This window comes from Oryx dammah, unplaced genomic scaffold (assembly GCF_014754425.2).
Source record: "Oryx dammah isolate SB20612 unplaced genomic scaffold, SCBI_Odam_1.1 HiC_scaffold_18, whole genome shotgun sequence".
Taxonomy (NCBI): Eukaryota; Metazoa; Chordata; class Mammalia; order Artiodactyla; family Bovidae; genus Oryx; species Oryx dammah.
This window is the reverse complement of record NW_024070202.1, coordinates 63933091-63954355: the sequence shown is the minus strand read 5'-3', so window position 1 is coordinate 63954355 and position 21265 is coordinate 63933091. Positions and strand designations below refer to the sequence as shown.

General features: G+C 37.7%; 1 protein-coding gene and 1 non-coding gene across 2 annotated transcripts in view; both read left to right on the top strand.

The window, feature by feature from the left end:
* Positions 1 to 21265, top strand: part of BBS9 (Bardet-Biedl syndrome 9) — a 469218-nt gene that overhangs the window by 95960 nt on the left and 351993 nt on the right. The gene's annotated exons all lie outside the window — the stretch shown is intronic.
* LOC120878296 lies at positions 4509 to 4593 on the top strand. Its single transcript, XR_005724504.1, has one exon. It is a non-coding gene; the product is annotated as a small nucleolar RNA SNORD86 (small nucleolar RNA).

Here is a 21265-nt window from a genome sequence, read left to right as displayed (position 1 = left end):
TATGTCCAAGGGTCAACTGTACATTGTAATTAATTTCTATATATACGCTCATTAATGCTTTTAATACTTTTCTTTTTATAAATTATTGAATATATTTGTGATTCTTTATGTTTGTTAAAAACATAAAACAAACACATCTTTATTTTTTAAAAAAGAATAAAAATGGAAAGCCCCTCTTTTAAAAATTTCCTTGCTGCCTATGAAATTTCATTCTTCTCTAGGTAAATAGCTTGATTAACAACCTTGCACTTGCATACATTATTCAATGCTTTTATAAATATTTTTTATTTTATGTCAATGAGTTACTATATATTCAACTATAATGTGCTTCTTACATTTACATGGATATCTTTTCATGTCCAAACATATAGGCTTACCTTGTTCTTGTATGGGCTTCCTAGAATTTTGTGTATGGATATTTCATAATTTATTTAGCTGTGGAGATTGCTTCCAAAATAATACTATTGTGGACAATCTCTTTTGCATTGGCTCACTGTGCTTTGATATACAGGCTCAGAGTAAAGCTCATAGGTGACTATTCCATTGGACTAACTATGGCATGTATTTTATTATTTTTATTTTATTACACTTAGGAGTACAGTTGTATTTGTTGATCTTATAATGGAGAATAGAGCTGCTACTGCTGCGGCTAAGTCACTTCAGTTGTGTCCGACTCTGTGCGACCCCAGAGATAGCAGCCCACCAGGCTCCCCCGTCCCTGGGATTCTCCAGGCAAGAACACTGGACTGGGTTGCCATTTCCTTCTCCAATGCATGAAAGTGAAAAGTGAAAGTGAAGTCGCTCAGTCGTGTCCGACTCTTAGCGACCCCGTGGACTGCAGCCTACCAGGCTCTTCCGTCCACGGGATTTTCCAGGCAAGAGTACTGGAGTGGGATGCCATTGCCTTCTCCAGGAGAATAGAGGCAGTTGGCTAAAAATTCTAGAAAATTTGAAGAGTTTGCTCATTTTATAGTTGGTAGAAACAGAGCTTCTCTAGAGGTTGTATTAATTACTTTATGAGGACATGAATGCATGTTCCTTCTGTTCTCTCCTCACTTCTCTTCCCCTCTCTGTTGTTTTTTAAGGTAGAGAAATATTTCATGTACAGAAGGCATTCTTTTCTTTCATGAAATAAGAATAGCCTATTTAGGAGTAGATGCTTTTTGTCTGCTTCTAGAAAGAAGAACATAAATCAGCAACTTTAAAATTTAGGTCATTATTTTACCAAAAGTTTTCTAACACATTTGCTTTCCTGCCAAGGTTCAATTTATATATTTGCAATGTGATTTTTAAAAATCACATTGCTTGAAGTTTTATCTTTAAACCCCATGGCAGAGCCAATCATTGGTGGGGCCTGAGCTTCAGGAATGGTGGGAAGTTTAATGGATACCTGTCCCTTCCATCAAAAGAATTTTTTTGTTTTAAGTAACATGTTCATTTTGGAAACTTGGGATGAGGTTTTATGAGATGAGAAATAAAATAATCTCTAGTTGACACTAAGAACTAGCTAATCATTATGACTATCCTAGTGTATTTTTGCATTATTTTGCATTTTAATGCTGTAAAGTCAGATTCATATTGTATGTACTCTTTTAAGGTCTTTTTTCTCACTTAATGGTATCAAAAACATTTATCAAATCAACAAATATTCTACTGCAATATAATTCTAAATGATTAGAGAATTCCATGCTTTACCACTGTTAGTGGAATTATTGCTAATATTTTGCTTTGAAGAATACTGTGGTCATTGTAAAACTTGTATGGAACCACAGAAGACTCCAAGTAGTCAAAGCGATCTTGAGAAAAAAAATGAAAAAAGCTGGAGGAATTATACTTCCTAATTTTAAATTATATTAAAAACATATAGTAATCAAAACAATATGGTATTCCATAGATCAATGGAACAGAATAGAGAGCTGAGAAATTAATTCATGAATTGATATGACAAAAGAATCAAGTATATGCAGGGGGAAAAGGATAATCTCTTCAGTAATAGTGCTGGAAAAACTGTATTGACACATACAAAAGAATGAAGCTGAACCCCTTACACTATACACAAATCAATTCCAAATGGATGAAAGACTTAAATGTAAGACCTGAAACCATAAAACCCCTAGAAGAAAATGTGGAAAGTAAGCTTTGACATTGATCATAGCAATGATTTTTTTCCTTTTGATTTGACACCAAAAGCAAAGGCAATAAAGGGAAAATAAACACATGGCATATAGCAGTGTATAAGTTTAAGGTTTACAGTGTCAGTATTCTTATTGACTTACATATATTGTGAAATGATTACCACAGCAAGTTTAGTTAACACCCCATCATATGATACAAAAAAAGGAAAAATATGACAAACTTTCAACTATTACGTCAATAAAACTGAAGAGAATGAAAAGAGAACATTTTTTAGCACCACAAAAAGTTAAAGAGAAATAGAAATGCTAAAAGTTTTATAGTCACAGAAAAGTTGTGCTGTGCTTGGTCACTAAGTCATGTCCGCCTCTTTGTGACCCTTACGGACTGTAGCCTGCCAGGCACCTCTGTCTGGGGTGTTCTCCAGGCAAGAATACTAGAGTGGGTTGCCCTGCCCTCCTCCAGTGGATCTCCCCAACCCGGGGATCAAACCCAGGTCTCCCGCATTGCAGGCAGATTATTACCATCTGAGCCACCAGGAAAGCCCATGAATACTTGAGTGGGTAGTCTGTCCCTTCTTCAGGGGATCTTCCTGACCCAGGAATTGAACCAGGGTCTCCTGCATTGCAAGCGAATTCTTTATCAGCTGAGGTACCTGATGATCAAAATTGAGTAGCAGGGAGTTGCTGCTGCTACTGCTGCTGCCAGGTTGCTTCAGTCGTGTCCGACTCTGTGCGATGCCACAGACGGCAGCCCACCAGGCTCCCCCGTCCCTGGGATTCTCCAGGCGAGAACACTGGAGCGGGTGGCCATTTCCTTCTCCAAGGCATGAAAGTGAAAAGTGAAAGTGAAGTCACTCAGTCCTGTCCGACTCTTAGCAACCCCATGGACTGCAACCCACCAGGCTCCTCCATCCACAGGATTTTCCAGGCAAGAGTACTGGAGTGGGGTGCCATCGCCTTCTCCGTATTTCTTTTATATTTTTGGATAAATTCTTTGGAAAGAAAAGTGAGTGGGGACAAAGGGGGACCTTTTCTTTGACTGTAGCATTATGATTATAACAAAAATGTATTCATGTGATTACTTCCAAATTTTAAAATAAATAATCCCTGGTGGAAAAAGCCTCTATCCCCCTGCAAAGTGGGATTACATAAAACTAAAAAGCTTCTGTACAGCAAGGGAAACCATTAATCAAATGAAAAGGCAAACTATGAAATGGGAGGAAGTATTTGTGAGTCATATATCTGATAAAGAATTAATATTCAAAATATGTAAAGACTCATACAACTTAATAGAAAAAAGCAAACAATCTAATTTTAAAATGATTGCCATTTTTAAATGTTTGCCATCCCCTGGAGTTGCCATTTCCCACTCTAGGGGATGGAGGGAAATCCTGCCATTTGTGACATCATGGATGGATGTTGAGGGCATTTATGCTAAGTGAAATAAGCCAAAGACAAATGCTGCATTCACTTATTTGGAATCTAAAAAAAAAAAAAAAAAAAAAAAAGATTAAACTCATGGAAACAGTAGAAATTCTGACAGTCACAGAGGTTCAAATACTGGTAATTATGACCATTGTATTTTTAAAATTATCTTATTTTACTTTATTGAGGTGTGTGTGTGTGTTAGTCACTCAGTTATGTCCGACTCTGCGATCCCATGGACTGTAGCCCACCAGGCTCCTCTGTCCATGGAATTCTCCAGGTAAGAATACTGGAGTGGATTGCCATTCCCTCCTCCAAGGAATCTTTCCAACCCAGGGATCAAACCCGGATCTCCTGTATTACAAGCAGATTTTTTACCGTCTGAGCTACCAGGGAACACCTTAAAGGTATAATTGACATATAACATTGTAAGATATTTAAAGTGTACACCATGGTGATTTGATATAGTACACATAGTTTAAGGATTCCCTTCATTTAAAACATGTCCATCCACGATACAGGGTGCTCGGGGCTGGTGCACTGGGATGACCCAGAGGGATGGTATGGGGAGGGAGGTGGGAAGGGGGTTCAGGATGGGGAACACGTATACACCTGTGGCGAATTCATGTTGATATATGGCAAAACCAATAAAATATTGTAAAGTAATTAGTCTCCAATTAAATAAATTTATATTAAAAAAATAAAACATGTCCATCAACTCACTTTTTTTTTTTTTTTGGTGAGACTATCTAAATTCTACTCTCTTAACAAATTTTAATTATACAGTATTGTGCTATATACAGTGCTATCACCTGCATGTTTTACAGTAGATCCTCAGGCTTTATTCATTTCATAGTTGAAAATTTGTACCCTTTAACCAACCTCTCTCTGTGTCCTCTAGCCCCAGTCCCTGGCAGCTACTTTCCTACTAAGACCCTAAGATTATGGGTTAATAGTGATGGTTGACTAGAGCTCCCTGAGTTCTACAGACCTCTGTTATGGGGGTGGTGGCCAGTCCTGGTGCTTAGAGGTTCCTTGGGCCCAGCAAAGGGACCACATTTCCCAAGCTCTCAAGGCAAGGACTAGCATCCCAAAATATGGACTGATTTTTTTTTTTTTTTTAGTACTCTACCTTCATTGGCCCAGCAGCTGCCAAGAACAAAGGCAGTATCTCCCGATACCTGGCAAACAAATGCAGTATTGCCTCATGAATTGATTGTTTCTCTGAGGCAGTTTGTATTTGGGATGAAGCTTTTAGAATAAGTTGAGGGGCAGCTGCCTTTCTATGAGATTGGAGAGATTTCACAAAAGAATTTGGATGTCATGAAGGAGGCAGTGGTTCACAGGAAGTGGTTGCTGGGATTACTAGGAAGCTGGTGAAACAGGAGAAGAAACGCTTAAAGAAGGAAAAGAAACACCTGGCTGCAATTTCCCTGATATCTTCAGAAAACAGCAGTAGTTTTTCAAAGGGATGTGAGGAAACAAGTGGAAGGCCCATGAAGAAGAAGAGGCAAAAGCCCCAGGAAGCTCCTCAGGAGAATGGCGTAGAAGACCCATCTGTCTCCTTCTCCAAACCATAGAAAAAGAAATCTTTTTTACCCAAGGAGGAACTGGTGATCTTGAAGAGATCTTGAAGAAGTGATCTTGAAGAGAGAGCTGGCAGTGGAAGTCTTCTCATGATTAGAAAACCTTTGCTCAAAGATGAGCAAACTGGTTAGTGACCCGTAAGAGTAAGGAGACAAGAGTGTCCCCAAGAAATAGAGGAAATTCTCTTCCAAGTAGAAGCCACTCAGCAGTGGACCTAAAGAGACAGCTGCCAGCAAGAGCAGTGGCTCCAAGAAAAAGAAAGCTCTAAAAGCCAGCCTAGGAAAATCAGAACGGACATTTCCCCAGTGGGACATGAATTGCAGAGTTATTTCCTAATCCATCCCCTATGGCCCAATAAAAATAAAAACAAATGAAAAAAACCTAAGACTAGACACTTGAGACCAAAAGCTTTTGATACACATTGTAAATTGTTTTATGTTGAGAGAGATGGCCCAAATGTACCATTTTCTCTGCTATGTGTAATATCTGTGCCAATGTCAGATATTGTCATTTTTTTAAGTTCAAGATCTCTGTTTAATGGGCAAAAGTGATGTGTGATACTTTCTTAATTTAAAAATAGTAGCAAAAAAAATATTCATTGGGCAGTTGCTATGTGCTCCCACCTAAGACTATGCTAAGGATTTAACCTTAACTTTCTCTTTTAATTCTCAAAGCAACCCTGTAAATTAGGTCATTATTTTCATTTCAGGCACAAGAATATTTAGGCTTGATAAGATTAAGCAGGTTGCCCAAGGTTGTGTCTTGTGAATGATGGATTTTTCTGATGTTAAATGTTTTGATCTTTTTTTGTTATGGCTTCTGATCTTTGTACCTTTCTAATGAAGATCTTTCTTACACTGTGATTCTAAAATATTCTCACATGTTTTCTTAACTTTCTGGAATTTGTTTTTAGATATTATAGGTAGTAGGGCTCTAATTTAATTTTTTCTCCAAATGTGTATCCTGTTGTCCAAGTGCCATTTATGAATATTCTTTGAAATGCTGACTTTCTTATATGCACATTACCCATTTAGTCATTTATTTGCTCTTAGACTCTATTCCTTTCCCTTGATTTATGTCCATAAATAGTGTATCTATAAAGAATGCCAATTATTTATTTGTCCATAAATAGTGTATCTATAAAAAACATAAATACTGTCTTAAAAATTACTGTATAGTATGTTTTGATATGTGGGAGGAGTAATCATTTTTTATTGGTCTTGTTTTTAAGTATTTATAAGTTATTCTTGTTTCTTTTTTTATTTTCCTTTCAGGCTTGAAAAATAGTTTATTGAGTTCCATGAAAAAAATCATGCTGGAATTTTGTCTGACATTGCATCACATCTATAGATTATATTAATGCATACATGACATGTTTATATATTGATTCTTTCCAACCAGGAATATAATATGTCTTATTATTTATTTAGGTGTCCTTTTATGTTTTTTAGTAAAAATTTTAGTTTTATCTATGTTGATTGTTTACTTGTTGGTTACATCTTCCCTGCCTCTTTTCTTCCCTTCCTCCATCCTTCTTTCACTTCCTTTCCTTTCACTTATGTGCCAAGCACTGTAGCAACAATATGGTGATAAGTATAGAGGTCTGTGTGGGCTTCACTGTTGACTCAGTGGTAAAGGGAGAAGGCAATGGCACCCCACTCCAGTACTCTCGCCTGGAAAATCCCATGGGCAGAGGAGCCTGGTGGGCTACGGTCCATGGGGTCTCGAAGAGTTGGACACGACTGAGTGACTTCACTTTCACTTTTCACTTTCACGCATTGGAGAAGGAAATGGCAACTCACTCCAGTGTTCTTGCCTGGAGAATCCCAGGGACGGGAGAGCCTGGTGGGCTACCATCTCTGGGGTCGCGCAGAGTCGGACACGACTGAAGTGACTAAGCAGCAGCAGCAGCAGTGGTAAAGAATCTACCTGCCAGTGCAGGAGGTGTGGGTTTGATTCCTGGTCTGAGAAGATCCCCTGGAGAAGGAAATGGCAACCCACCCCAGTATTCTTGCCTGGAAAACCCCATGGACAGAGGAGCCTAGTGGGCTACTGTCCATAGGGGTCACAAAGAGTTGAACACAATTTAGCAGCTGAACAACAACAATAGAGGTCTGTGACCTCATTAAGTTTGGAGAGGGAGACATATATTAAGTTGATAATCATAGAAGCAGGTATAAAAGCACAAGTGCTATGAAGGAAAAGATGCCATGATGAAGAAGATATATTTTAGATGTATATCGTCTAGTTTGGCCTTACTTAGTTTGGCCTTCCTAAGGAAGTTAAGCTCTGAAAGTTGAGTTAGAGTCAGTGTGTTAGGAGTTTAATTGCCTCGGTTATTGTGAATGGAATCTTTGTAATAACATTATTATTATTTTTTTTTTGGAGGAGATGGGAGGAAGTCTGGGAATTCAATATTATGTTGACAGTTATTTTTCCTGCTCCACAGAAGATAATATTCTGCTCTGTTCTGGGAAACACTGATGTTAAAAAGTCATCTCTTAGTCTAGCTGTTATTCTTTTGCTAGTTTATCAGTCTTTTCTCTATTGCTTTTAAAAAATTCCTTTTCTCTTTGCTGTTTTGCAGTTTCTCTGTCAGGCATCTAAGGGAGGATTTATTTTTACTTATCCTATTTGCAATTTATTTGGCTTAAACCTAGATCTTAGGATTGATGCTTTTCAACAATTTTGGAAAATCTTCAGCTGTTATTTCTTTGAATATTGCCTTTCAAATTCTCTTCATTGTCTCATAATGAAAATCCGATTAGATACATTAGACCATCTTACGTTATTGTTCATGTCTCTCTCTCTCTTTGTTTTTTTTGATAATTTTATTATTTTTCGCCATGCTGGGTGTAGTAATTTTATTCTTTATTGATAATTTCAGTGAATGAAGTCTTTGCAGTTCTGATGCTGCTTTCTAGTATTTTTGCTGTCTCTTGCTCATATTGCCTCCTGTTTCTTATACATTGGGATTTTTGCCTGTGAAGTCATATTCTTGAAACTCTATCCATGGGAATGATTGGTGTGTTCCTTCAAAGATTTGAGTTTTCTTTTGTCAGTGGCTTGGTGGTGCTTCTCACCCAAGGTCACTTTATACTGACTTCACAGATTGAGGCTTCTTGGGCAAGTCAATAGAGTGAATTTGGTCTGAAAACCCACATTAAGATCAGCTTGGGGGTTGTGAATTCTTAGGAGAGAATGTTCTCCTTCATCTTGTTCCAAGTTTTGAGATATGCATTTTGCTTTCTCTTGGGCATGTGTGTGTGTGTGGGGTGGGGGTCGGTGGGTGGGGTGATGCTGTTTCTAAGTTCTCTTTACTGTAAGAGTAAAGCCCTTTGTGGTCTTAGCTTTATACTAGGGGGAGAAAGATAATATACAGGCTCAATTGGATTTCCTACATAGAGTGGGCCCCACTGTTTTCCTTCTTTACCATATGACATTTTGAGACTATGACAACTGATGCTGAGGGTTATGGTTTAGGAGAATCCCCAGTGGCTCTGTTTACCTTTATGGTTCTCACTTTCACTTAGTGTTTGGCTCTTGAATTTTATTTACCATTTTTAAGGGGAGGCAGCATATGGAGAAGGCAATGGCACCCCACTCCAGTGCTCTTGCCTGGAGGATCCCATGGATGGAGGAGCCTGGTGGGCTGCAGTCCATGGGGTCGTTGGGAGTCGGACACGACTGAGCGACTTCACTTTCACTTTTCACTTTCATGCCTTGGAGAAGGAAATGGCAACCCACTCCAGTGTTCTTGCCTGGAGAATCCCAGGGACGGTGGAGCCTGGTGGGCTGCTGTCTATGGGGTCGCACAGAGTCGGACACGACTGAAGCTACATAGCAGCAGCAGCAGCAGCAGCAGCATATTGATATACTCAAAAATACTGCTTTTAATGAACATTTTATTCTCTAATTTTACTGGGAGAATGAGGGTTTTATCTGCTGTTCTCATCTACTTATTTTATAATTTGTTTAGTTTTATTTGCCTCTTCAAGCAATCATTTTAGAAATAAGACAAGAATAAATAAATTACAGTGAGGAATTCACCAGGAGGCTATATTAAGTTTTGTCTGCCAAAGTGAAATCTTTAACATTTTGTATTTAAATCCGATGTGATTTATCAGCATGTGCATGTGTGTGTGCTCAGTTGTGTCTAACTCTTTGTGACCTCATGGACTGTAGCCTGCCAGGCTCCTCTGTCCATGGAATTTTCCAGGCAAGAATACTCTAGTGGGTTGCCATTTCTTACTCCAGGGGATCTTCCTGACTCAGGGATTGAACCTGAGTCTCCTGCATTGGCAGGCAGATTCTTTACCACTGTGCCACCTGGGAAGCCCCGTTTGTAAGCACCCTGAATGTATTTGTGATGTTTGGCTATGTTAAATTTGAAATCAGAAAAGAATTTTCAGATTGTCATTAATCTATTTTATGCATAGTTTTCAGTCAGAGAAGCAGACTAAGAATTAGGCCTTAATTCTGGCTTGTCTGCTTACTGGTTGTGTGTCCTTAACACACCGTCGAACCTTCCTGAGCCTTAGGTCTCTCTGCAGTCTAATAAGAATGATAGTTCTTGATCTTCCCAAGTTACAGAATAGTTGCTAGAGATGGATATGTCAATAATATATGGGCCAGTGCTTATAACCTGCTGTTGTTAATTTTGAATCCTTTGATTTACTTAATCTCATGAGATTTCTAGGAGAGAAGGTTGTCACTGCGTTCAGAAATTACTATGCAATCTCTTGAAACCAACCTCAGTTCTTTCAGTTCAGTTCAGTTCAGTTGCTCAGTCGTGTCTGACTCTTTGCGACCCCATGAATCGCAGCACGCCAGGCCTCCCTGTCCATCACCAGCTCCCAGAGTTCACTCAGACTCAAGTCCATCAAGTCAGTGATGCCATCCAGCCATCTCATCCTCTGTTGTCCCTTTCTCCTCCTGCCCCCAATCCCTCCCAGCATCAAAGTCTTTTCCAATGAGTCAACTCTTAGCTTCTTTAATTTCCTCTTTGTATGACATTCTAGCTCAGTTAACCCTTAGAGCATAGAGGAGACACCAAGAAATTTGAAAGCCAGTTTAGAAAGATCTATTGAAATGCATATGGAGTGTTGCCTCGTTATACATGTCTTTCTTTCACATTTGTGTCAGATGGAGATATATTTCAGTGTTTTAGGATATAAAGTAAAACTAGTCTTTGATAGAGAATAGTAAAAGCCCACGTGATATCCAGTTAGTGGCAAAATTTTTGAAAAGTTGATTGCTGTTTGATAGGATTAGATTCTTTGTCTATTTGTCAGCAGAGGGAGCCTTTGCCTCACTGTTTGATTCCAGAAACCCGATAGTGGTAAGTTTGTAAAGAACCAAGCTATTATGAAAAATGCTTGTTTCCTTATCTAACCTAGGTCTCAATAGGTTTTAAACCAGTTTTTCCTTTCTTCTTATAAAGCAAAAACTTTTGGTGCTTGTTTTCCGAGTTTTTTTTTTTTTTTAATTACTTGTGGTATATAAGTGCTAATATAGGGAGTTTTTAAAAGTGGTTCATGCTGGGATAAACTAATGGCTCTCAAATGCTATGGCCCATTAAAGTTTTAAATGGTCTTAGAGTAATGAAGAAAAATTAAATAATATAGTAAATTTTTCATAAAGCTAAAATTTGTACAATTAAAGGGCTATGCTTAGTACTGACATTTTGTACTTCGTACTTACTTATTTTACATTGTCTATACAGATAACGTTGGTGATGATAGTCTAGTTTTGAAAAAAAAATCTCCTTATTGGGTAGTTTACAACCTATGATATTTCCCAGTAGTTTCTGAAATGTTATACATTAGTGAGGTTCAAGAGCCTGGGATCACTGCTTTAGCAAGGACTTTAGCAAATAAAGATTGGGACTTCTGAACTGAACCATTTCCAACATCCTGGTTACTTTTGGTTCTAACTTTTCCCTGAGATGTTTACTTCCCTTTTACACTTAAGGGGAGAGACTTAATGACTAAACTACTGTATCTGATACTCAAGATATAAGTGTAGGTATTAGGGATAGTTGGCTTATTTTTTTTAAGTGTGCTAAATCTGGAATTAAGATTGGCATGCATTCCTACCATGTTCCAGGTTCTAAACTGGGTAGTTTGCATATGTTCCCTTCTTTAGTCTTTACAGCAACCCAGTGGGGTGTAGAGATTGTGATAAAGTTTATTTTGCATGTGAAGAAACAGAGAAATTAAAGTAGCCAAAGTTACATATCTAATGTGTCAGAGCAGGGTTTAGAATATGACCATGTGGTCTTTTTGATTCAAAATCATTGCTCTTTCCACTATGTATTTTCCACTGCTTTGTACTATATTTGTTACTTTCCCCATGTTTACTCAGTTTGTTCTTTTATGATATACCATCTTGGTCTAAGAACAAGAAATACTTGAAGAGTATCCTATTTAATGGGGCTTCCCAGGTGGCTCAGATGGTAAAGACTCTACCTGCAACTTAGGAGACCTGGGTTCAATCAGGTCAGGAAGATCCCCTGGAGGAGGGCATGGCAACCCACTCCAGTATTCTTGCCTGGAGAATCCCCATATAGAGGAACCTGGCAGGCTACAGTCCATGAGTTGCAAAATGTTGGACGTGACTGAGTGACTAAGCAGCAGCAGCCCAGGTGGCTCAGTGGTAAAGAATCCGCTTGTAATGCAGGAGACATGAGTTTGATCCTTGGGTTGGAAAGATTCCTTGAAAAAGGAAATGGCAACCTGCTCTAATATTTTTGCCTGGGAAATCCTATGGACAGAGGAGACTGGCGGGCCACAGTCCACAAGGTCACAAAGAGTTAGACATGACTGAATGACTGAGCAAGCATGCATCCTGTTTAGTACCCTTTTTGGGAGTACTTTTCCTATGGTGATAATTGTTTCATATTACCCAGAGAAAGAATTTATTCAGTGCTCTAATAATTACTAAAGCTTGTAGGCTTAATCTGTGTATGGTTTTGAAGTTAGAGTTTTATAAAATACGGATGGATTTAAAGATCGTTCTTTTTCTTTTGTGTCCTCTTTGGGCTGCCACAGTTTATTCTTTATGGTTAAGTGATTTCCCTTCCCATGCATATATTTTCCTTTTGCTGTCCTCCCCCACCCCACCTGTATCTTCTGTGTCTTTCTATTAGGCTTTTATCTTTCTTAAAAGCCGTGTTATCCTTAATCTTTTCCCCTCTGCTTAGTATTTCCTAGTGTCTCTAATGTTGTGCATATAGTAAATACTTTGTCTTTTGGCATAATACTAAGCCCTGAAATAATTTAGAATTTAGTTTCTTAAGTGTAATGTGTTAAAACTAATCGTTTCAGGGCCTTTTTCATACCACATTTACTTTGCTGCTGTTCATTGATTCAACAAATATTTATTGACTTCTGCTATGTACTGGGAACTATTTGGGGTAGAAAGGTGTGGTGAATACAGTGTGATGCCGGGCTTTCATGTGACTATGATAATATTGTCAGATATCTTGGCTTACTTGATGATCATTAGCATGCTGTATCTAGTACTACAGTTTGACATGGTTTTCTATTTTCATGAGGATTCAGTTGACTTGAACAGGTGTTTTTGGAGTACCAACTTATAAGGGACTATACTCAATACTGTGAGCTAGACAATGAAAACAAAATTGACTTACCTTCAAGGCTATTATTATTCACTTATGGAAGTTGAGGAGGGGAGAGAGATATGCCAAATTTAGCTGTATTGCCAGGAAAAAGTATTGTCAGTAATAACAGGCAGTGATGCAGAATGTACTAAGAAAGAAAAGAAGGAGAATGGATTATTTATGTCTGAAGGGGATTGGAGAAAGCTTCTAAGTGGTGGAGTTGGATCCTGGGGATGGAGGACATCTAGAAGGATTTTATGAGGTTAAGATGGGGGAATGGTACCCGAGGTGCATTGGACTTACAGTAACAAAAACATAAGGGCCTGAAGTATTTGGTGGTTGGGATTGGATGAGAGGGAGTAGTTAGAGTTCATTTAGCAGATACATCGAAGAATTCTTTGGATATCCTACTTATTAATTTCTACTTATTTCTGAAGATGCTGGTGTACTTTTGGATTTTTTGAGTTGGTTGATAACATGATTGCATCTGTATATTAAGATGATTACTTTGGTGTATTTGTTTTTATGACTTTAATTCAGGATATGATATTTTAACTGCTTCTTTTAGGAGAGTCCAAGGACATTTAATAGACCAGACAGTGGTTAAGTGGCACATCGAACCTAGTGATAAGAATTGACAGTTCAAGAAATTTAAAGTCCTTGTTGTCAGTATCCCCAATTCATTTTGATTTGCCTTTTAAATTGTATGAGTTTAGGTGAAGTTGAACCTCAGCTAAGAATCTCCTGGCATTATTTTTTTCACAACCTAATTTAATTGGCCATAATGAATTCAGGGATGTAGACTTTTAATACACTGATGATTTTAGGATTGAGAGTTAACAATATACAAAAAGCAAATATTTAGCTTTTGAAGTTATTTCTTTATGGGACTGATATATTTGCAAATAAAGAAGTATTTATACAAAATACTTAAATTTTTTTCTTTTTAGAATATTTTTGGGGCAAGAGTTTTCTGGATTTCTTATCATGGCTAGTTATTACCTTGAGAAATTTATCTCACTTTCAAACCAGTTATTAAAAAAAATAGATCCTCAACCCTCACTGTTTAAGAATTTTCCTTTTGGATGAGAGACAAGAAAAGAATGCTAATAAATAATGGGCTCTGCTGTATGATATCATCTATCTTGTCTTTCTTATGTCATCCTGCAAAAAACATCAATAAAAGAGAGGCAGGGTGGGGTTCGGGGAAAAATTTGGGTATGTGTGTGTTGGGGGAGGGAACAGAGGCAGGGGCAGCTCATTGACAGAGAGGGCTTTCAGACACACTCATAATGTACTTCTTTAGAGATTTCAGTAGTGACCGTGTTAGAGAAATTGCCGTTTTGAGGAAAGTAAGCTTAAAATAGAGAGAAAATCATGTTGGATAGACAGAAACGCACACAGACCTAGGTTCTGAGAGATTTTCCATAGTTCTTGAAGTCTTAAAAAAACTCTTTGCTTTGGCAGAAAGGGTGAAGTTCTGATTTAGTGTGTGCTCCTTCCCACATTAAATTTTATCCTTTCTGGTCTGAAGGATTTTTTTTCCTTCCAATTTTAAATTATTCACATAATTTGGTCTGTAAGAAACTAGTAATCCAGTAACATTAATTACTTACCATTTATTGAAAGCTTACCAGGTACCGGCCAGTATGTTTTTTTGTGTGTGTGTGTATTTTGTCCTGACTATAGCATCATACAATCTTCTCCTATACAACTGCTTTGCAGACGAGGAAACCTGCTAGAACTTTCAGGGCTGAAATAAGTTTGTGGCAAATCTGGGCTTCAGTTGTGGCTTTGCCATCAGTTCTGATGAAAATGCCTGCCATCTTCATCAGCAGTGTCTCCCACCACTCAACACCCTCCCTCAGTGTTTACTGATCTTATTCCTCTTTAAACATGGCTCTTTTCTAATCCTGTAATCCAAGACTTTGAATGATGTGCTTTCTGCTTTTGCTCTCCTGAATGTCTGGCAAACTCTTTCTCAGCCTGCAAAACCCAAGTAGTATTTCTGTTCTGAAGCTTTTCTTAATTTTTCCAGATACTGTTAATCATACTTCCGTACATAATCTTTTAAAATATTTTAGTATGCCTCTGTTCTCACATTGTTATAACTCCCATATTCTGAGAGTAGCAACTGTCTCTCCTACCACATGCTAGGTACAGTGAATGTTTGTGGAATTTGTTCAATGAATGTGAATTCTGGAGAGTATTATCAAACCTTTCATGATCATTGCATCTGACAATGTAATTCACCCAATATTTTGTGGATGCAAGTGATAATGTTTAGGACCTCCTTTTAAACTCTAACACTGCATTCATATTGAATCTGTCACATGTAATGCTAATTTAATGAATGGTCGTAATTTCTTTATAATATGTTATTAACCTTGTTCACAATTTGGGGGGGGGGTGGAAATTGTGATAAATAACTTGGTGGAACACACACTAGTGGTCTTTGTAAGCCTATTAAAGTTCCTATTAAAAAAAGACACATTAAAATGTCAAAAGGCAAGTTCCTAGGAAGAGTTAGTATGTAGTCCCAATTTTTATTTTTTTGAGTCTTAAAGTAATTACTCTCATGAAGTTATTTATTGGGGTAACACTTGAATAATAGTTGAGAATTTGTATAATTTTTCCCTGGTACATACTTAAAAATGTTAGCCATTTAGCTCAACACATGTATCCTATTTATTGATTTCCCCTGTTTTCTTAGGGCTTTAAGAAATGATATTTAATGGCAAGTTTACAATCTTGCAGGCTGTAGAAATCCACCTACCATTTGTTTCTAAGTCAGTATCTGTTGAAATCCTACTTTGAACATTTTTCCATCCTTGCTCACAGCAAACATGTTGTATCATTTTTGAGTTAAGTTTGCATAAAGATTAATAAGTTAGCGTTTCAGTTTTTCTGTAACAACAACACAACTTTTTTCTGTGCATGTATAAGGCAAGCAAGCGGAAGTTCCACAGACTTTTGGACTCTTCTGTTCGTATGCATCAGTCTCTTGATGTTTCCTGTCTGCCTTTTGGACTACCTATACAGCTGTTTTTCATGTGTTTTTCAGACTTGGAGAAGGACCAAATATTTTTGACAGCTGCATGCTCAACTGCAATATACGCTTGGCCACAGGTCACGTTTGCATTTCTTCACTTGTATTTTTCCTCAGTGTGTAAAAGAAATATGAGCATAGAGAGATTCAGAAAGCATGTAGCATGCTGAGTAATCGTAGTCTCCTTTCATGTATGCCCCTGCGCTTACTCTGCTACATAGATGCCACAGGAAGACAAAGACAGCCAAAAAATGGAGGAAATGGTATTCAGAACTACCCTCTTGGGTCCCTTGTTGCTATAACAATGAATGATGGAAAATGCTCCGGGTCATGCATGGTAGAAGGAACCGAGACGCGTGCACGCACGCATAGACACACGCACGCACACACACAGGGCTACAGACCATTTTAGTGAGTGGGCTATCATTTAGTAGAATTATAACTGTTAAACTAGCAGACAGTCAACATATAATTGATTACCAGTTTATGCATGATGTTAAAGCTTTAACTGGAAGATATTTTATCACCAGGAAATGGGATACACTTTTTAATAAATAGTCGTTTCATGAAGTTGCCGTAATGGAACTTTCTTGCTTTCACTCACCCATCCCCACAGTCACAGAATTTTTTCTTTGTCTTTGGAAATGAAAAATACTGATTTCCAAAATTCTTTCAAAATGATTTTGCTAGGTCTTTTGTCAGTTTGTCCCTAGATCTTGCAATTAGCATTTCAAATCACAATGCTTATTTTTCTCTCATCGTGGTGAAGGTTAATGAGATAAACATCAGATTTTAAATTCTGATGAAATCTCCAAACCTTTGTAATTATTTCAGCTTTAAAAGATATTTCCCCTGTATTGTTCGGCAATGCTTTTTGAGGAAGCATCACTTAGATATTGTCATCTTTTCAATCAGTTGCTTTTACATTTCAGGCCCTATTGGTAAAACTTGATCCATTCCATTATATCAAATCTAGCTGCCTCTGTATCTTTTCCTAATATGTTCTTTTTCCTCTTGCAGACATTTCCTCTGCTTTTCCCTTTGATTGCTTTTCATTCCACCTGTCCTCAGTCTAGGCATTCTCAGTTGAGAGGTGGGATACATCCTGCCTCTATCATGAAACCTTTCACAGGAAACTCACCCTAATGAAGTTCTTTGGTTTTCTGTAGTACTTAGTCTGTTTCACATCATTCAGATTGTGTTTGTTAGCATACATTATTTTTTAAAAATGGATCTAGTGTGCTATAATGGAGTCAGATTCTGGTTTGAGTATTATCATTTTTTAATTCTTTGGCATTAGATGAATTATTTAAGCTCTCTGGTTTTTAGTCTTCTCATGTGTAAAATGAGACTATTGTTAGTAAAGCATGTAGCTATATGCTGGGCAAACGTTTAGCACAAAGGTGGGAATATAACAGGTGCTCAGTAAATGGCAGTAGTAATTTGCTCTTCTTTGTTTCTTACAGCTCCTAATATAATACTGAGCATTTGGTAAAGGCTGAGTATGGTTCATGGCTAGGTCATTTAAATAGCTCCTGAAATCCCATCGCTTTTATAAGGCTTCCTGTTGGCTGAGTATTAGAACTACAAAACTTTCATGGCTTCTCTAGACTGTTCTTTCTTTTCCCATTATCTGTAAGGGGAGCCTTTGGTATGTTTTCTGAAGTGACTTCCAAAACGGTGATTGGAAGGAATTATTTATTTATTTTTGAGTAATGTTTTGGATTGATCCCTACATTCTTCTGAACATCAGTGGCCAGGATTGTAATAAATAAAGCATTTTTCATGTACTTAAAATGCAGTATGTGAAACACATAGAATAGCGTCTCAGCTAATCTGAGCTGCAGATGAATAAATTATTCTGCCTAGCTTACTTCAGCTCAACAGATGTTTATTAACGTATCTCCCATGTGCCAGGCATTTTCAAATTGTTGGATTTACAAAGATGAGTAAGGTTTACCTTCCTGCCTTTGAGTTTAACCTAGAGTTAATGAGAGACACAAAAATAGATCATTTCAGTTAGTCACTAGTTGTGAGATGAAGGTAGGGGTGAGGCTCTCTGGGATCACAGTTGGAGGGTAACTGAAGGGAAAGAGAAGGTTTCTGGGAAGACACGAGCTTCAGCCTGTGATGTCTCTCAGAGGACAAATGGTTTGATCCACTTGGCTCAGGGACAGAGACCCAACTCAGCTTCAATATTCATGAGACTTTATTACCTGTAAAGTTCATGAAAAGGTTTGGCTCCAAGTGAGACTTGATGCACTAGCTCAAACAGTTAAGAGCTGATCTCTTAACTGCACCCTTGTAAAAGTCAAATGGCTTCTGTGACTCCAGACCTTATCTGCCTCACATGTGACTCCCCGGGGGGAAGAGTAGGGTTTTCTTTAGTTTCATCTCAGTTTAGGGATTTAGTTTCTTTCATTGGCTGTAAATTATAACCATCCTTTAACCAATCACTGTAACTAGTGGGATACTAATTAGTTTACATAAGTCAGGACCTACCTATCCTCAAGTTTCGAATGAAGTCAGTCTCATTCAAGCTTTGTGGCTAAAGATGGGAGGAGAGGGGAATGGATGACCAGGATGCATCCAGTATATATTCACTATCCCAGAGGAAGAAAGTTGTGAGGGTTTTTGTTTTTTTGTTTTTTTTTTGGAGAGGTAATAATATAATAAGCAAAAGCAAGGAAGTGTACACCAACATGATGTGCGTGGGAGACAGCAGGGATTTAAATATTAATACAGCATATAGTGTGAAACTTAGAGAATAATTATAAAAATAATAATGTGATGCAGTATTTAACCCCTGCTGGATCTTCTGATTTTCATACACTGCTTAATTTAATTCCCACAACACCTAACTAGGTAGGTACCTCATCTTGTAGATAAGTACTGGGTACTAGGTAGGTGCATGATCTTGTCGATAAGGCATTTGAGCCCAAAGTAATAGCTAATAATTGGTTGAGCTGGACTAAACTCAGATGATCTGACTCTAGAGGCATCCCATGGGGACATGACAGTCTAGCACTTTCCTCTGTATTGCTAGAGTTTCAGCAAAAAAGACTTCATTTGTCATGCTCAGGAGCCAAGTGTTCTCTGGGGCCCAAGTTGTCTTCAAGCTCATGTCTGTTGTAGCATGCGAAAACAGTGGTTTTCAAACTCGATCATGCATCAGATAGCCTCTTGTTGTTGCTTAGTCACTAAGTTGTGTCCAACACTCTTTGGACCCCATGGACTGTAGCCTACCAGGCTCTTCTGTCAATGGGATTGTCCAGGCAAGAATACAGGAATGGGTTGCCGTTTCCTTCTCCTGGGCATCTTCCTGACCCAGGGATCGAACCCATGTCTCCTGCATTGACAGGTGGATTCTTTACTACTAAGTTACTAGTGAATACTGAAACAACCTCTAGGGGCTTATTAAAACCTAGACTTTTCGGGCCCTAACATCAGAGTTTCTGACTCCATAGATTTAGAGTGGGACTCTAGGATTTGCATTTCTAAGAATTTCCTTAGACAGTACTGATGCTGGTGGTCTGGGGGCCACAATTTGAGGAGCACTTCTTTGAGGTCTTTGGAAGGCTTTGGCTCAGTGACATTCAACATATTGAAATGAACTTAAATTTTACTGGTACTTTTACTTGGAGGTATACGTGTCTTGATCTCACATTCTTTAATAATACAGAGACTATTTTTTGGTTACAGTAGTATCCTCCCCCATAGGTCAATGGAACTGTGTTTCATTGATTGAATTTCTTCTGTCTCTGATTCTTGACTTCCTAAGATTAAATGTATTGCTCTCTTCCTAGGTCCTGCTCAACTTGCCAGTGCTCACTATTCTCCCTGATAGTTAAAAAAAGTACATTTGTATACAAAAGGAATATATTTGAATACTTTACTTTGTTTACATTTTTATTGCGAAAAATATAAATATCAGAATAACATGAGTCTCCATATTAACACCATTTAGAGTCAACAGTTGTAAATGTTTAACATATACATATATACACACTTTTTTTATGAATGATTTGAAAGCAAACTGCAGATCTTGTGCCACTTCACCCATAACTGTTGCAACACATATTTAATGAGAACATTCTCTTATGTAATCATACCATGATCACACTTAAGAAAATTAACAATAATTCCTACTGTTATCTAACATGCATTCATATTCCAATTTCCCCACTTGTTCTAATGTCTTGTATATCTGGTTGTGTTTTAGTGCCAGAGTCTAATCAAGTGAAATTTAATTTTAAGAGTCAGCAAAGCTGGGTGGGTCTTTATGCTCAGATAAGTTCTGTGTTATTTAAGATACAAATTTGGTTGCTTTAATAAAGACCCAACTTAATTAAGGAGGATGTTTATTTCTGTCAAATTTGATCACTTGGAGATGAAATGGTCCAGGACTGATAAGCAGCTCTTTTGCTTTCAATATGTGGCTTCTATCTCTGAGGCCAGGATAGCTGTTCCAGTGTTATCATCATGCTGGGAAGAGAGGAAAAGAGTGTGTACTCATTCCTTTTAAGGGTATATCTGGATGGTGCACATATCATCTTGCTCCTGTCTCATTGGCAAGAAAGTAATCATATGATATATCTGTTATACAGGCCTGGAGATATAGGCTTTAATTCTGTCTGGATGGCTATGTGTCTAGAGGTCAAGTACATATAGCATCCATACAAACTCATACCCTATGGTTTGAAAACTTTAATATAATTAGTAAATAAAGAATAGATAAAAAACTTAAAACAGTGACTGAAAGGCCTACTATGCATTATAAAAGAATTTGAGCATTGAGGGAATACTCTTCAAAACAGCATTAACAGGAACAATCTCTTTTTCTTTAGAGATGCCAGAGTGAATCAGATGTGTGTTTAGTGAACATATGCTAAGACAATATTCAACCTGAAACGTTTCTCAGGCTATTTAAAATGGTTAAATTTATTGAATCAATCAAGATGGGGTGGAGTATGTTGCAGTAATAAGCACTCAAAAATCACAGTTTGTTTTCTTTTAAAAACACTCCTTTGGCAACACATTTTTCTTTTTAAAAATTGCCCTTGTTTCCATAATCAGATACAGTAATAAGATCGCCATCAATTTCTATACAATTTCATTTGTTTTTGAGTAAAATATTCTTTAAATTTCAACATTTAGGTATATATACTATATTAACCCTGTTTAGTCGCTCAGTCGTGTCCAACTCTTTGTGACCCCATGGACTGTAGCCCGCCAGGCTCCTCTGTCCATGGAATTCTTCAGGCAAGAATAGCGCAATGGGTTGCCATACCCTTCTCCAGTATTGACCTGATATCAAGGTAATATGAAATAGTTACTATAGGACTTACTGTACACAGTAAGTATGAGTTAGAGATGACAGATTAATTAGAAGACTGACCTTTTGTTTATTCCCTTAGAGTAACTTGATTTTCCTTTGACAGAATT